This window comes from Sturnira hondurensis, unplaced genomic scaffold (assembly GCF_014824575.4).
Source record: "Sturnira hondurensis isolate 20B ecotype Veracruz unplaced genomic scaffold, ASM1482457v3 Scaffold0004271, whole genome shotgun sequence".
NCBI lineage: Eukaryota > Metazoa > Chordata > Mammalia > Chiroptera > Phyllostomidae > Sturnira > Sturnira hondurensis.
The window spans coordinates 4,015,791-4,029,200 of NW_028076902.1; the positions used below are offsets into that span (position 1 = coordinate 4,015,791).

General features: G+C 41.2%; 1 pseudogene; it reads left to right on the forward strand.

Annotated features, from left to right (window-relative positions):
- The first annotated feature begins 954 nt into the window (after positions 1-954).
- On the forward strand, positions 955-8,817 carry LOC118986465 (cAMP-dependent protein kinase type I-alpha regulatory subunit-like; annotated as a pseudogene).
- The last annotated feature ends 4,593 nt before the right edge of the window (positions 8,818-13,410 follow it).

The following is a 13,410-nucleotide window of genomic DNA, read 5'->3' on the forward strand; positions in this document are numbered from 1 at the left end:
TCCGCGTTTTCTCTCTTGAATTGGATTACGTTTTCACATTTCCCACATTCAGGTTGGCGTTTTTAACTTCCATATCCCTTGGGTTTATGTTGCATTGGACATAAAGGCTTTTATAAACTCTAGGGGAAATTGTAATGTCAGGTAACAAATCAGTTCAGCTAGTTTCCAAAGGAAAAGATACTTTTCTTGTATCTGTGTTCTGCAGAGATTTTAGTCCCAGTTGATAGTGCTGTGGAAATCTCTGAACTTGAATTTGGAGAATCAAGACTTGACTTTGTGGAGTGCCTGAATTCATATGTCACCTCCCCTTCATTTACAGTGTCTACCACATCTCACTTTGATTGCTGGCTGGCTAAGATCATGAGGAGGTACTCCTCTCACAGCTACAAGTAGCCACCAAGCCACCAAACCCTTTTTCTTTCATTTCTGTTTAGAATGGTATGGTGTAACCTAATGTGTGAGCACAGATATCTCCAGATCTCTGAGGGGTTTCCATGTCCCATATAAGTGCTACTTAATACAATAGTTTTGTTTAAAGGCTGATTAACTTCAGCATCTTTGGGTGAAGTTTTAGCCTTTACAAATTCTGTATTTAGCTGTCATGGGCTCATAAATTTGTCTGTGAAAAAGTGGTAGGTCCTTAGGGCCCCAAAATTGTTGGAGTCAGGAGGCCAGAGTGCAAGAGACTGGTCAGGGAACGGGATATTTAAGTCTGTACTCACAGAGGCTTGCCCTTGTTGGGGATGCCTCGGGTACAGCCTTGGTGTGAGTGGCTGCAGTAGGTAGTAGGCAAATGCACTGAAGGCTAGAAGTTCAGGGTACTGAGGCCAGAGTTCAGGAAGGGCCATCTGTGTTAGAATAGGCCTAGTTTTAGAATATCAGTGAGATACATGCTTAAATCTCCAGGGGTAAGGGGAAATGGGCAGGAAAAGGGGTAGCAATAATGCTGGCAACATGGAGGGGAAGTGAGTGATGTCTGATGACATGAGATTAAGGGGGTGGCAGGGAAACAGGAGAGCCAGGTTTTTAATGGACTGAGGAAAAGGGAACCCTCAGAGGAGGAGGTGAGGATGTGAGGCTTTTTGCTGGTGTCGGACCATGAGTTCCAAAGGGCACTGCTGGAGCACTTCAGGAATTAGGTGGGAAGGGGTCTATTTGACATCTGGTACAGGACCCATTGTGGGTTGGATGCTTCAGATTCTCAGAACCTGTTTCCATTAAGCAGGCAAATGCCTGACTACTATTGAGATAATAATAGTGCCTGCCTCGTAGAGCTACAGCGAAGGGTGCTGGGCAGAGCTTTGGGGAGCAGGATATGGGATAGATCAGGCTGATAATACTGGAACTCATTGCTCAGTTATTGAAAGTGGAACAGCTAGCTACTTAGTGCTCCTGTTGTGATGTAAAAAGAAATACACAGAACCACCTCTAAAGTATCTTGCCTCCCCCCACCAAAAAGGAAAACAAAACGACATTGAACTTGAATCTATGTAGCCTCTAAAAGTAACCAACACTTTATAGGAAATATATAGTACACTGGAATAGAAGTAATAATATAAGGAGGATAAAATCAACCAAATCTGAAGGCAGTGTCTATAAGGGAAAAAAGGGAGGGAGAACTATTATAAAAAAATATGAGGTCTGTCCGGAAGGTATCTAGCCGTGCAATATGAAAAAACACATTTATTGAAGAAGATATAAGAAACATTGTACACAAGACAATGATGCCTCAGTCCCCTTCAAAGTAGGCACCTTAGGACCTCACTCAGTTCTCCCAACTACCATCAGCTGTTCCATCATATTTTCTTGAATCTCATTGATGGTTTGAAGTCTTCCCTTTCAAAGGTGATTTCAGTTTTGGGAAAAGCCAGAAGTTGCAGGGCACCAAACCTGGGCTATACAGGGGTTGAGTCACTTGGGTGTTTTAATGGTTTGCCGAAAAACTCTGCATGAGATGTGATGCATGAGTGGGCACGTTGTCATGGTGAAGCTGCCAATCACCAGTTGCTCATAGTTGTGGCCTTCTGAATCAGCTGAATAGTTTTTTGTGGAGGAGTGTTCAAGCTTAATGATGCAGATTTTTTGCCTCACTCACTTGGTCGTTTTGAATGTGACAGCCACACAGTACACATACTTATGCAATGGCATCTACCGCCCCCACTGACTAGTACAGTGAAGTCATTATTGTTCATGCACGTGCATTCCAGTCCACTTTCCTTGGCTGCCAGGTTACATCAATGTTGCACAAACCATTCTTGTTATATTAACAATGGCTGACTTTTTCCAGACAGACCTTGCATGTCCCCACACTGCAGACTTCATTTAGATCCTGATGAGTTCAGATCAGTTCTAAACAGGTGAGGGGGTTTATTAGACAAAGGGAGAAAATTAGAAATGGAGTAGGAATTAGATATAAGGAATTGTTGATTTTGTTGGATATGACAGTAGTGCTGTGGCATTAAAAAATTGTTCTCTCAGGTGTACTGAAGTCTTTGTGGATAAAATAAACAGGATATCTGGGATTGCTTTAAAATACTTCATCTTGGTCCCTATCCCTAGAGATAAGAGATAGGTAGAGCAAGACTAGAGGAACATAAATAGTTGCAAAAGCTGGGTAATGCATATGTAGGGTCACTATATTATTCTCTTTGATTCTCATATAAAATTTCTAAGAAAAGGTGTTTTTTTTAGTGAGTTAAAGTGTACCAAGTACTTAAAACAAAGCTTGTACATCATAATACTAGATTATGCAAGTGTCTATATCTTTCTTACTTGTTATTGTTGTTAGGTAACTTTTCTGCAGAGGCATCAAAGTTGAAGCATGTGACCCAGAAAGTAGATGTAGGCGGAATTGTAATGCCTTCTGGCACTGGCCTCTCATGGTGTTGCTTGAAATGCCTTTTTGATTCTGATATTTAGATTTTACTAGTGTATACAGTTCCAGAACTTGTATATTGAGCAAATGCTAGTAGAATTTTTAGTTCTGCTAAAACTGATCCTTGTTTTAAAATATAATAGCTCTTTCTCAGTGACCTATCCTGACCACTCTATTTGGAGTTGTGGTCTACTCCCTTCCCTCTGTCCCCTACACACCTAATTACCTTCACATGATTTTTCTATAGCTCTGTGAGGGTTGGTGCCCCTAACCCCACACGTTGGCATTATTCAAGGGTCAGGTGTATGTGTCACGCATCCTTCCTCACCTTCCAACCTCTGACTAGAAAGTAAGCTCCAGAAAGGCAGGGATTTTTGCATTTGTTCAGTTTTGTCTGAACTGAATAGTGTTTGAAAGATAGTAAATGCTCAATACATATTTAAGTGAATGACATGTTGTGTTTCTTAAACAATTTTGAAGCTATTCTGTGAATTGGATGCACCCCTTGCGTATATGAAATGAATGAAATGAAAACCAGGAGTTGATAGGGATTTATTTGTGCCCTCCAGCCCTGCCCGTTGGTGACCAGTGGCTTCATTCTACAGTGACCAACCTCAGAGGCACAGCAGCATTCTTTGTCGTCCAGCCAATGAAACGGATGAATTTAAAACTCTGTTGTCATTTGACTTGACTATTAGCCAAAGTGCACAGCCAAAAATGGATTGACTAATGAATTATTCAGTCCAAAATCACCACAATATATGAGAATGGGAGACTTTGAAACCAAGGCTTCTAACTGCACATTTTGCCATCTCCTTCCAAATACAGACTGAAAGTTTTTAAGATAAATTGATTGTAAGAGATGGTTCTGATTTTAATGAGCCCTCTACTTACTTAGAAAGCTGATCGACTCCCACAGTGAAGCACCATCATGAATTTCTCCTTCAACAGGGCATAAAACAGTACTCTAGCCCAGGAATTGGCATGATTGCTCATAGTTGTTTGGTCTTACTCAGCCTGGTTTTTCATTTCAATGATACAATATTGACAGTAATGTTAGGAGCTTGTCTTCGGCTTCCCCAGCATGGAAACATTGCCAAGGCATGCTCAAGGGACTGGGGAAGCCACTGGCCCAAGATCCCTCTCTTTTCTGGGGGAATGGTAAGATGCTTTTCCTTTGTGGGACATTTCTTGTTTGTGGACTAAGCATACTGGACAAGATGGTCATACAATTTCTTTACAGTTCTATGATTATCAAAAGTATAACAGATCCATGACTTAGAAAAGACCTTTGAAGGTTGGCAGACCAAGTTAAAATTTTATCTCTTTTTAAAAAATATATTTTATTGATTATGTTATTACAGTTGTTCCATTTCCCCTTTTCAATCCCCTCCACCCTGCACACTCTCTCACCCACATTCCCCCCTTTAGCTCATGTCCATGTGTCTTAAGTTCTTTAGATTCTATATTTCCCATACTATTCTTGCCCTCCCCCTGTCTGTTTTCTGCCTGCCATCTACGCTACTCATTCTCTGTACCTCCCCACCCTCCTCCTCCCACTCCCCTGTTGCTAACCCTCCATGTTATCTCCATTTCTGTGGTCCTGTTCCTGTTCTAGTTGTTTCCTTAGTTTGTTTAAATTTTATGTGTGGTTATTAGTAATTGAGAGTTTGCTGTCATTTTAGTATACATGTTTTTTACCTTCTTTTTCTTAGATAAGTCCCTTTAACATTTCATAAAATAAGGTCTTGGTGATGATGAACTCCTTCAACTTGACCTTATCTGAGAAGCACTTTATCTGCCCTTCTAAATGAAAGCTTTGCTGGATAGAGCAATCTTGGATGTAGGTCTTTGGATTTCATGACTTGGAATACTTCTTTCCAGCCCCTTCTTGCCTGTAAGGTCTCTTTTGAGAAATCCACTGACAGTCTGATGGGCACTCCTTTGTAGGTGACTGTCCTCTTATCTCTTGCTGCTTCTAGGATTCTCTCCTTCATTTTAATCTTGGGTAATGTAATTATGATGTGCCTTGGTGTGTTCTTTCTTGGATCCAACTTCTTTGGGACTCTGAGCTTCCTGGACTTTCTGGAAGTCTATTTCCTTTGCTAGATTGGGGAATTTCTCTTTTATTATTGGTCAAATAAGTCTTCCACTTGTTGCTGTTCCTCTTCCCCTTCTGGTACCCCTATAATTTGGATGTTGGAATGGTTAAAGATGTCCTGGAGGTTCCTAAGCCTCTCCTCATTTTTTTTTGAATTCTTGTTTCTTCCTTCTTTTCTGTTTGATTGTTTCTTTCTTCCTTCTGGTCCACTCCATTGATTTGAGACCCAGTTTCCTTCCCATGACTATTGGTTCCCTGTGCATTTGCCTTCATTTCACTTAGTGTAGCCTTCATTTGTTCATCTAATTTGTGACTAAAATCAACCAGTTCTGTGAGCATCCTGATCACCAGTTTTTTGAACTGTGCATATGAAAGTTTGGCTATCTCTTGGTCACTTAGAATTATTGGCTCTGGGGCCTTGAGCTGTTCTTGAGCCATAATGTTTGGTCTGTTCACACCTGTTACGCATGAGGGGCAGAGCCTTAGGTGTTCACCAGGGCAGAGCAACCCAAGTCACTGAGTTGTGACGCTGTATGTGGGGTCAGAGAGGGGAAAAAATGGCACTTTGTTCTGCTCTCTGTTGCACCTCAGTCTCTTTCACCACTTCCCCAAGCAAACTGGGCCTTTCTGATGCTAATTCTCTTGTGGGTGGGCTTGTGTGCATTCTAGGACCCTATGGGTTTCCCCAATGAAATTTCCTGTGAGGGTGGTAGTCTCTCCCTGTGCGTCAACCCCCACAAGTGTTTTTGATCAGTGTCTTGAGGCTTTATTTTCCGGCATGAGGACCCTGGGTTGCGCCATCCATCTCACTCCCCAGTTATCTGTGTGGTCAGCCAGCCACCTTGCACACAGTGCCCCGCTTTACATCGCTGCCTTGCTGGGTCTGCCTGTTGCCACCCCATGCCTGGGGTCTGCCAGTTGCTGCCTGAGTGCCCAGGGTCTTCCCGGTGCTGCCTTGCATGCCTGGGGTGCCTTCTGTGCCCGGTGTCACTGCTTCCTGTGCCGCCACCTCTCTCTGCTTGGCCGCCCGACTGCTCCTCGCCTACCCGTCTGGATGAATGTGTCTATTTTAACTCCGGCTGTTGGACTTCCATACAGTTTAATTTTCAGTTTTGGTTGTTACTTTGTTTCTGAATTGTTGTTGTCCTTATTTTGATGGTTCGAGGAGGCACAGTGTGTCTACCTATGCCTCTATCTTGGCCAGAAGTCTCAAAATTTCATCTCTTAAAAGAGTCTTATTGCCCACACTGGTGTGGTTCTGTTGGTTGGAACATCAACCCATACACTGAAAGTTTGAAGATTTGATCCTGGTTGGGGCACATATGGAAGGAAACCAATATTTCTCTCTCCCCCTGCCAATCTCTCTCTCTAAAATCAATAATTTTTTTTTAAATTAAGAGGGTTTTTTTTATTAAAAATATGAGTGAGTGAAGAGGAGAGAGAAAGAGAGAAGAGTAGAGGAGGAACAGAGAACCAAGCTTCATGGCCATGCCGAAGCTCATGAGAATGATCACAGCCTCCAGGAATGTGAGCTCTCCACACAGAAGCACAGGAGTCAGGCCCTGCTGAGACATGTATGGTGCAGCTGTGCACTGCTCCACCAAGAGACCCATGGCATTCTCAGGGAATACTTTGAGAGGCTGTAGAAGGAGGAGGCAAAACAGATTCAGAATCTGCAGAGAGTTAATACTCTCTGTGGAGATTCAAGGGAGGATGAAATTTCTCCTCCAACCAACCCAGTGGTTAAAGGTCAGAGGTGAGGTGCTATCAGTGCTTAAGTCTGCAGGGAGAAGATGCTGCATCACTTGTTAGAAAGGTTATACCAAAAGATTGTAAGACAATGGCTGCTTTTGCCAAGGTCATTAAAAAGAATGTGTTTTCACATCTTGATGATTATAAGAGAAGTGATATTTTTATGCCACATTTTCAGCTTCCTTTATTGCTGGAAAGACTGTTACTCAGCAAGATAATGAAGGGGATAAGTTCTATATGACTAATCAAGAAGAGATTGATGTCTATGTCAACAATGAATGGGGAACTGGTGTGAGGAAGGAGAGAGCTTTGAAGAACTTGCTTGCTTTTACAAAACACCTAGAATAGCCACTGTCAAAGGTAAGACAAATGTGAAATTGTAGCACATTGACCAAGACAGCTATAGAAGCTGTCAAGTTTCTGTCCAAAAGCTGTCAAGCTATCAAGGAAGTCAAGTTTCTTGACTTCCAGTCAAGATGGCAGCATAAGCAGACATGGATGGTTCACCTCTTCACACAACCACATAAAAATTACAACTAAATTATAGAACAGCCATCGCACAGAACCATCAGAAATCTAGTTGAATGGAAGTCTGACAACTATGGAATAAAGAAACCACATCCATCCAGACTGGTAGGAGGGGCGCAGATGTGGAATGGGCTGGTCCCTCACCCATGTGTGGTGGGTAAAAACTGGGGAGGAGTATCTGAGAAGCAAGGAGTCACAGTCTCACACCAGAACCCCCCAGCCCGGGGTTCCAGTGACAGGAAAATACGTCCCTACAACTAGCTGCAAAAACTAGTGAGGATTAAGTTGGTGGAAGAAACTTCTGGAGCTCCAAGCAGTTTCCCTTAGGGAACCCATATATGTACTCAATTAGTCCCTCTGAGCTCCATCACTAGGGTAGCAGCATAAAAGGCACCAGTTGTATAAAGAGAAGAACCAGAGTCTGGCAGAGGTGAGCAGAGGCCATTGTAACTTTTCTAAACCCTTCCCCCACAGAGCTGGTAAACTGGTTCCATATCTGAGACTCCATCAACCTGGCTAAGACTGTTTGACCCGCCTTGGAAATCCCCAGAAACTCCAATTTACAGCCCCCGCCCCCAAGCAGGGACCTATAGCCAAGATTGCTCTACCCAGCAAAGCTATTATTTAGAATTAAAAGGCAGATAAAGAGCTTCCCAGACAAGAAATAAACTAAAGAAGTTCATCATCATCAAAACATTATTAATGCAATGTTAAAGGGACTTCTTTAAGAAAAAGAATATCAAAACTATGAAAAATAAAATGGCAAAAATATGTATCTATCAACAATTGAATCTAAAAAACAAGCAAGAAGAACATAGACAACATCATGGATATGAAGAGTGTTTTGATGGTGCCAGATGGGAGGGGGTGTGGGGGATGGGTGAAGAGGAGAGGGGAATAAGACTACAAATAAGTAGTAACAATAGCCAGGGGGATAGACAGTAGTACAGTATTCAAAATGGAGTTGCCAAAGAACTTACACACATGTCCCATGGACATGAACAATGGTGTGGAGATTGCCTGAGGGACTGGGGGTGCTGGATGGAAGGGAGCAAAGGACAAAAAACTGAGGACAACTGTAACAGCATAATCGGTCAAATATAATTTAAAATAAAAAAGAAGAATCCTTATGGGAAGCACTCTGAGAAAGCAGAAGATGTGTGAGGATTTCCTTTGTGAAGTGTCTCCTTTAGAATCTTTGGACGAGTCTCAAGGTCCCTGGTGCATTGGAACTGGTCCAGTTTGAAGATAGGCAGAAGAACTGGGGGGCAGAGAGAAATGGGATGAGTTCATCATGATTTTAGCAGGGTCAACTGCTGTGCTACAATGTAGGTCAGGAAGTGAGGTGTTTAAGTGGGAAGATTGGGGTCTTCTGATTATTTCAGTGAAATAGAGCTACTGGTAAATCATCCTGGTGCTGCCTCAGTGGCTGCTTGTGGCCCTTTGAAGTGCATTAAGCTGGATCAACCTAGATTCGAACGTGGTCTTGGCCCATGCTCAGATATCCTCAAATGAGACATGCATCTAGCAGTACAATAGTTTCATATCACCATATGTCTGAAATCTGCCTCCTGTGATTTCCTTTTCTCCTCTCCCCGATCCTTGCTTCAATCCTGCAGACTATTTTATTTTCCCTACATGCATCACCACGTGGCCACTGGCCTCGCAGCTTCTTGTCTATGTTAAAAGTTGCTTTTATCGCACCATTTTGGATTTAGAGCATTAACTGAGTGCTCATGCCAAGTTGGATAAGTGGAGTTCACAGACTGCTGTTCCTGCTTCTCTGCTTGTGTTAGTATTCAGCCTGGGCAGAACATGCTGTGCTCTCTGGTGAGGCCAGATCCCTGCACCCAATGTATTACATGCAGTAAGGATGTAACAGTGCAAGAGTTTTTCTTAAGTGACATAATTTTTTAGTTATCATCAGCATATTTTAGGCGGCTGTGGCCATGTATGCTATATTTCTTTATAGAATAAATGATTTCTCATTTGGCTTTAGAGAATTAGGAAGAACAGATATAGAAAATCTTAGGAAGATATCTGCCTGTGTTTATACTAGATTAAAGGTGGGAAAATGCCCATTTTTGCTAATTATCAGGTGGATAAGATACATTCCATCTTTTTTTTCTTTTTAATCAGCATTTTTGTTGCCAAGTTAGTTTGCCTGACATTGGTTATATCTTGTTACTGTGTCCTCTCCAGTTCTGAAATATTTTTAGGCATGGCTGTGCATACCTGCCTTTTGAATTTGAAACTAAATCATAGGCTGCAAATATTGGGTTATGATTTAATGACATCTGCCTCAACTCACATCTGCCATCTGATTAGACTTTTATATATCAAGCTGCTACCAAATACTGATCATCAGATGCTGAATTAAGAATAAGAATTTGAAGTGTATACTCTTAGTTGTTAACTTAGAGGTTTTGGCCAGTGTCATCCTTCAGTTGACTCCAGGATAATCTGCTATGCACATTAAACACTGAACCCAGGAGACTGGGTTTGCTGGGAATAAATGCACCGTGTTATAACAGAAAAATGAAGGTGATGTTGCTAAAGTGAGAAATGCCAGGTGGACAAAATACAGCATTAAGTACCTTACTCCACTAAATTCACTGGGGCAAGAGATTTGCAAAGAAGATTTTTATTGTGGTTTGACCTTCCTCCTCCTTTTTACATTAGCTAGAATTTATGGTGGGTTGGGGGTGAAGTAGGATGGGCCGGGGCTTTTTCAATTTGTTCTAAAAGGCCATCCTGCTGAAAAGTTTGGCTTTCCTATTTAGCATTTACTTCTCTGACAAATGCTTTTGTTTTTTGAAGTAAGCTTGTGTTTTGAATTTTAGCTATATTTTAGTATTTTCCAGCCTTATATGTTACATTATTCCATGTGCACCAATGATACCCAATATTTTAATGTTATTTTTTAAACAAAATACCACAGTTCTGTAATGTAGACACTTATGTTTTCATTGTGACTTATAGGTAATGTAGGGTTATAATTGGGAGTGACTGCAAGCATTTTTCCACTTGTGTTAAATTGGCTGTGATTATTAATTCCCTCTCCTACCCTTTCCCAAGTAATTTAAATTGGTCATGATCGATTTTTTATATATACAGATTTGAACAGTTTTTAGGTTGTTACTGGGTTTGGAGCATAAATCTGGGAAAGAGGTTTTATTTACATTTTTGTGTGGGATAAAAAGCCACCTTATTACAATTTATTTATGTTTCAAAATAATCTATATTAAATGAGGATTTTCTGATCTAATTTAATTTTTATACTTAAAAATTAAAAATAAAAATTGTTTTTCATTTTTATTTTTAATTGGAATAGATGGGTTTGAGGTGCCAGTTACCTGGCACCTCCATCACAAGTCAGGTTTGCCTTACACATGAATCAGTCTCTGACGGCAACTTTTTTCTTACAGGGTGCCACTTAATTGTGGTAAGACTTCAGTTCATTCCCCTTGCAATAATTTTTGCTCCTCTAGAGGGAGGTGTGCTCTTGAAATCTAACTATCCGCGTGTACTGCAAGGGCAGAAGGAGCGGGAGGCTGTTGATTGCCAGAACTTGAAGATTGACTGCGCAGGACTAGTCAAGTCCCCCTCCTTACATTCCCTTTAAAGAAGGATTAAATGAACAGATCTTTATGACAGCAGCTACACGTTTGGTGGTTGATTATTAAATTAAATCTCTTGAAGAACTCCGGAAGAAATAACTCCTCAACAACATATTCCAGAAGTTGTAAATTCATTTAATCAGTTGTTTGTTTTGCTTTAAAATAATACACATAGTTCAAGAAAAACATGCACAAAAATTTAGACTTTCAAAGGGCCTTAGACTAGGAGTCTGACATGTGACTAACTTGCTAAGACTCTCCTCATCTTTCTGGGCCTCAGTTTCCCCATTCAAAAAAGGGAGATGTTGGAGAGATAAAGTCTGTGAAGGTCATAGGGCTATACTTTCACTCTGGTGCCACAGCCACATGTGACTGCTGAGTCCTTGCAATGGGATTAGTCTAGATTGTAAGTATAAAACACACACCTGCCCTGGCTGGCGTGGCTCAGTGGATCGAATGCTGGCTTGTGAACCAAACGGTTCACCAGTTTGATTCCCAGTCGGCATATGCCTGGGTTGTGGGCCAGGTCCCTGGTTGGGGCATGCAAAAGGCAGCTAGTCAATGTATCTCTCATGCATTGATGTTTCTCTCCCTCTCCTTCCGCCTCCCTCCTCCTCTGTCTAAAAAGTAAATAATAAATAAAATCTTTAAAAAATTAAAATTAAAAAATAAAATACACACCACATTTTGAAGACTTAGTATGAAAAAATATTAACTACAAGTTGAAATGATAATATTTTACATATGCTGTATCAAATAAAATATTTTTAAATTAACTTCATCTATTTTTATTTTTTTGTGGAGTAGAAAGTTTTAACTGCGAATATGTGGCATATAGGCTAGAACAACATACAAACAAAAGAATGAGCCAGGCTTCCCCCCAAATCTGAATAATCTTTTATTAGATATATTTAAAATTTCATATTTGGGAATATTTATTATTTCTGAAGATAAAATTGCCATTCCACTTTGCTTGGATACAGATAATATATACACTGAATGAGGGAAAATGGGACTTCTTAAGAATAAATAATAAATAGAACTAACAAGCAAAATAGACAGGCTCACAGATCACAGCTATTGGGGAGCAGTTTAGGGGGTGGAGGGATTGAGCAGAAAGGAAAAAGAATTCATGGACGTGGACAACAATGTGGTGATTTAAGGGGGTAGGGGGCATAAGGGGACTAAATGGTAATAAAAAATATACAATAAAAATAAATAAATAAGACATTAATTACTTGTTTTTTTTCAACAGTATAGGGTATGGAAAAGGTAGGTTTACACTTGTGAGTACACAAAACACTTGTTGGGAACCGCTCTGCCTGGTTTCAGGAGTTGTAACTGCCCCCCATGGCTAAGGCTGAGTGAGCAAACTCTGGTCTATGAGCCACTCAAGAGACAAAGCTTATCTCCCTGACAGGAGTGCTGCTTCTGCCTCATCCCCTGCCCCCAACACTTGGTTGGTTAGCCAGTGACTGGTACGACCCCTCAGAGGACGGGCAACGTAAGCCAGACACAATCACTTGGGAGGCCCTCAAGGAAGGACTTGGGGAGCTGCAGCAAAGAGGAAGTGATGGACCCTTGCCCCCCATCTATTCTGACATAGCCTGAGTCCCCATTTCCATCTGGGAAAAGTGCTTCCTGGCTCTAATCCACTTACGCCTAAAAACCTTGATGGGGAAGGCAGTGCAGCCCTTTGCTGGCTAGAGCAGGATCTGGGGTAATCAGGCCTAAAAAAGAATATGTAAAATCCTGTGAAACCTGCTTTGTTTAGCTATAAGGGTCCAAGCAGGAAATGAGTATGTCTCCCAAAGTTTCTGCAACCCCTTACCTGACAGACACCGACTCAGACTAAGCCCTCAGATTCATTATCTACCGTTTGATCCTTGCCCCCTGACATTGATTGATGAGCTTTACCTGTATTCCTGTGTGTTCTGAACCTAATAAAAGCCATTGAAGAAGAGGTTCTTGGTCCTTCTCCTGTGAGAGACTGAACACCTCTCCTCCCCAAGCAGATCATATCTTGGTACTATTATTATCATCCATGGCAGATGGGGGGACTTGTGGGCAAAGTTGCCCCCACAAACACTGAGTTCATTCTTGTATTATTATTTATTAGAAATGGTATTATTTCCCATGTGAACAACTATATTCCCTGCTTTGCCTTGCCCTGTATTTTGTTAGCTTGTCCTGCTCTTTAAATTTCTATGCCAAAGGTAGTCTCATAGGAGGAGCAGAACACAGCCTCAAGCAGCCTTCTACTCCACCTCCAAGCTTTTCATGTCAAAAAAAAAATCTGAAATTTCTTTCAAATCCTTGTTTCAGCTTAAAAAAGATCCATGCATTCCACTTCATAATAAATTCCTGTAAAAACTTTTTGGAAAGTTTTAAATCACCACCAAGTGATATTGATAGTCCAGGAGTCGTGCTCCATGTTAATCTGAGGTTTTCCTATGGTGCCTCAGGACATCATCGTGTATTTTAAACTCTGTTCCGAGTGAGCATAATGTGGCAGGATTTTTGGAAGTTCAATT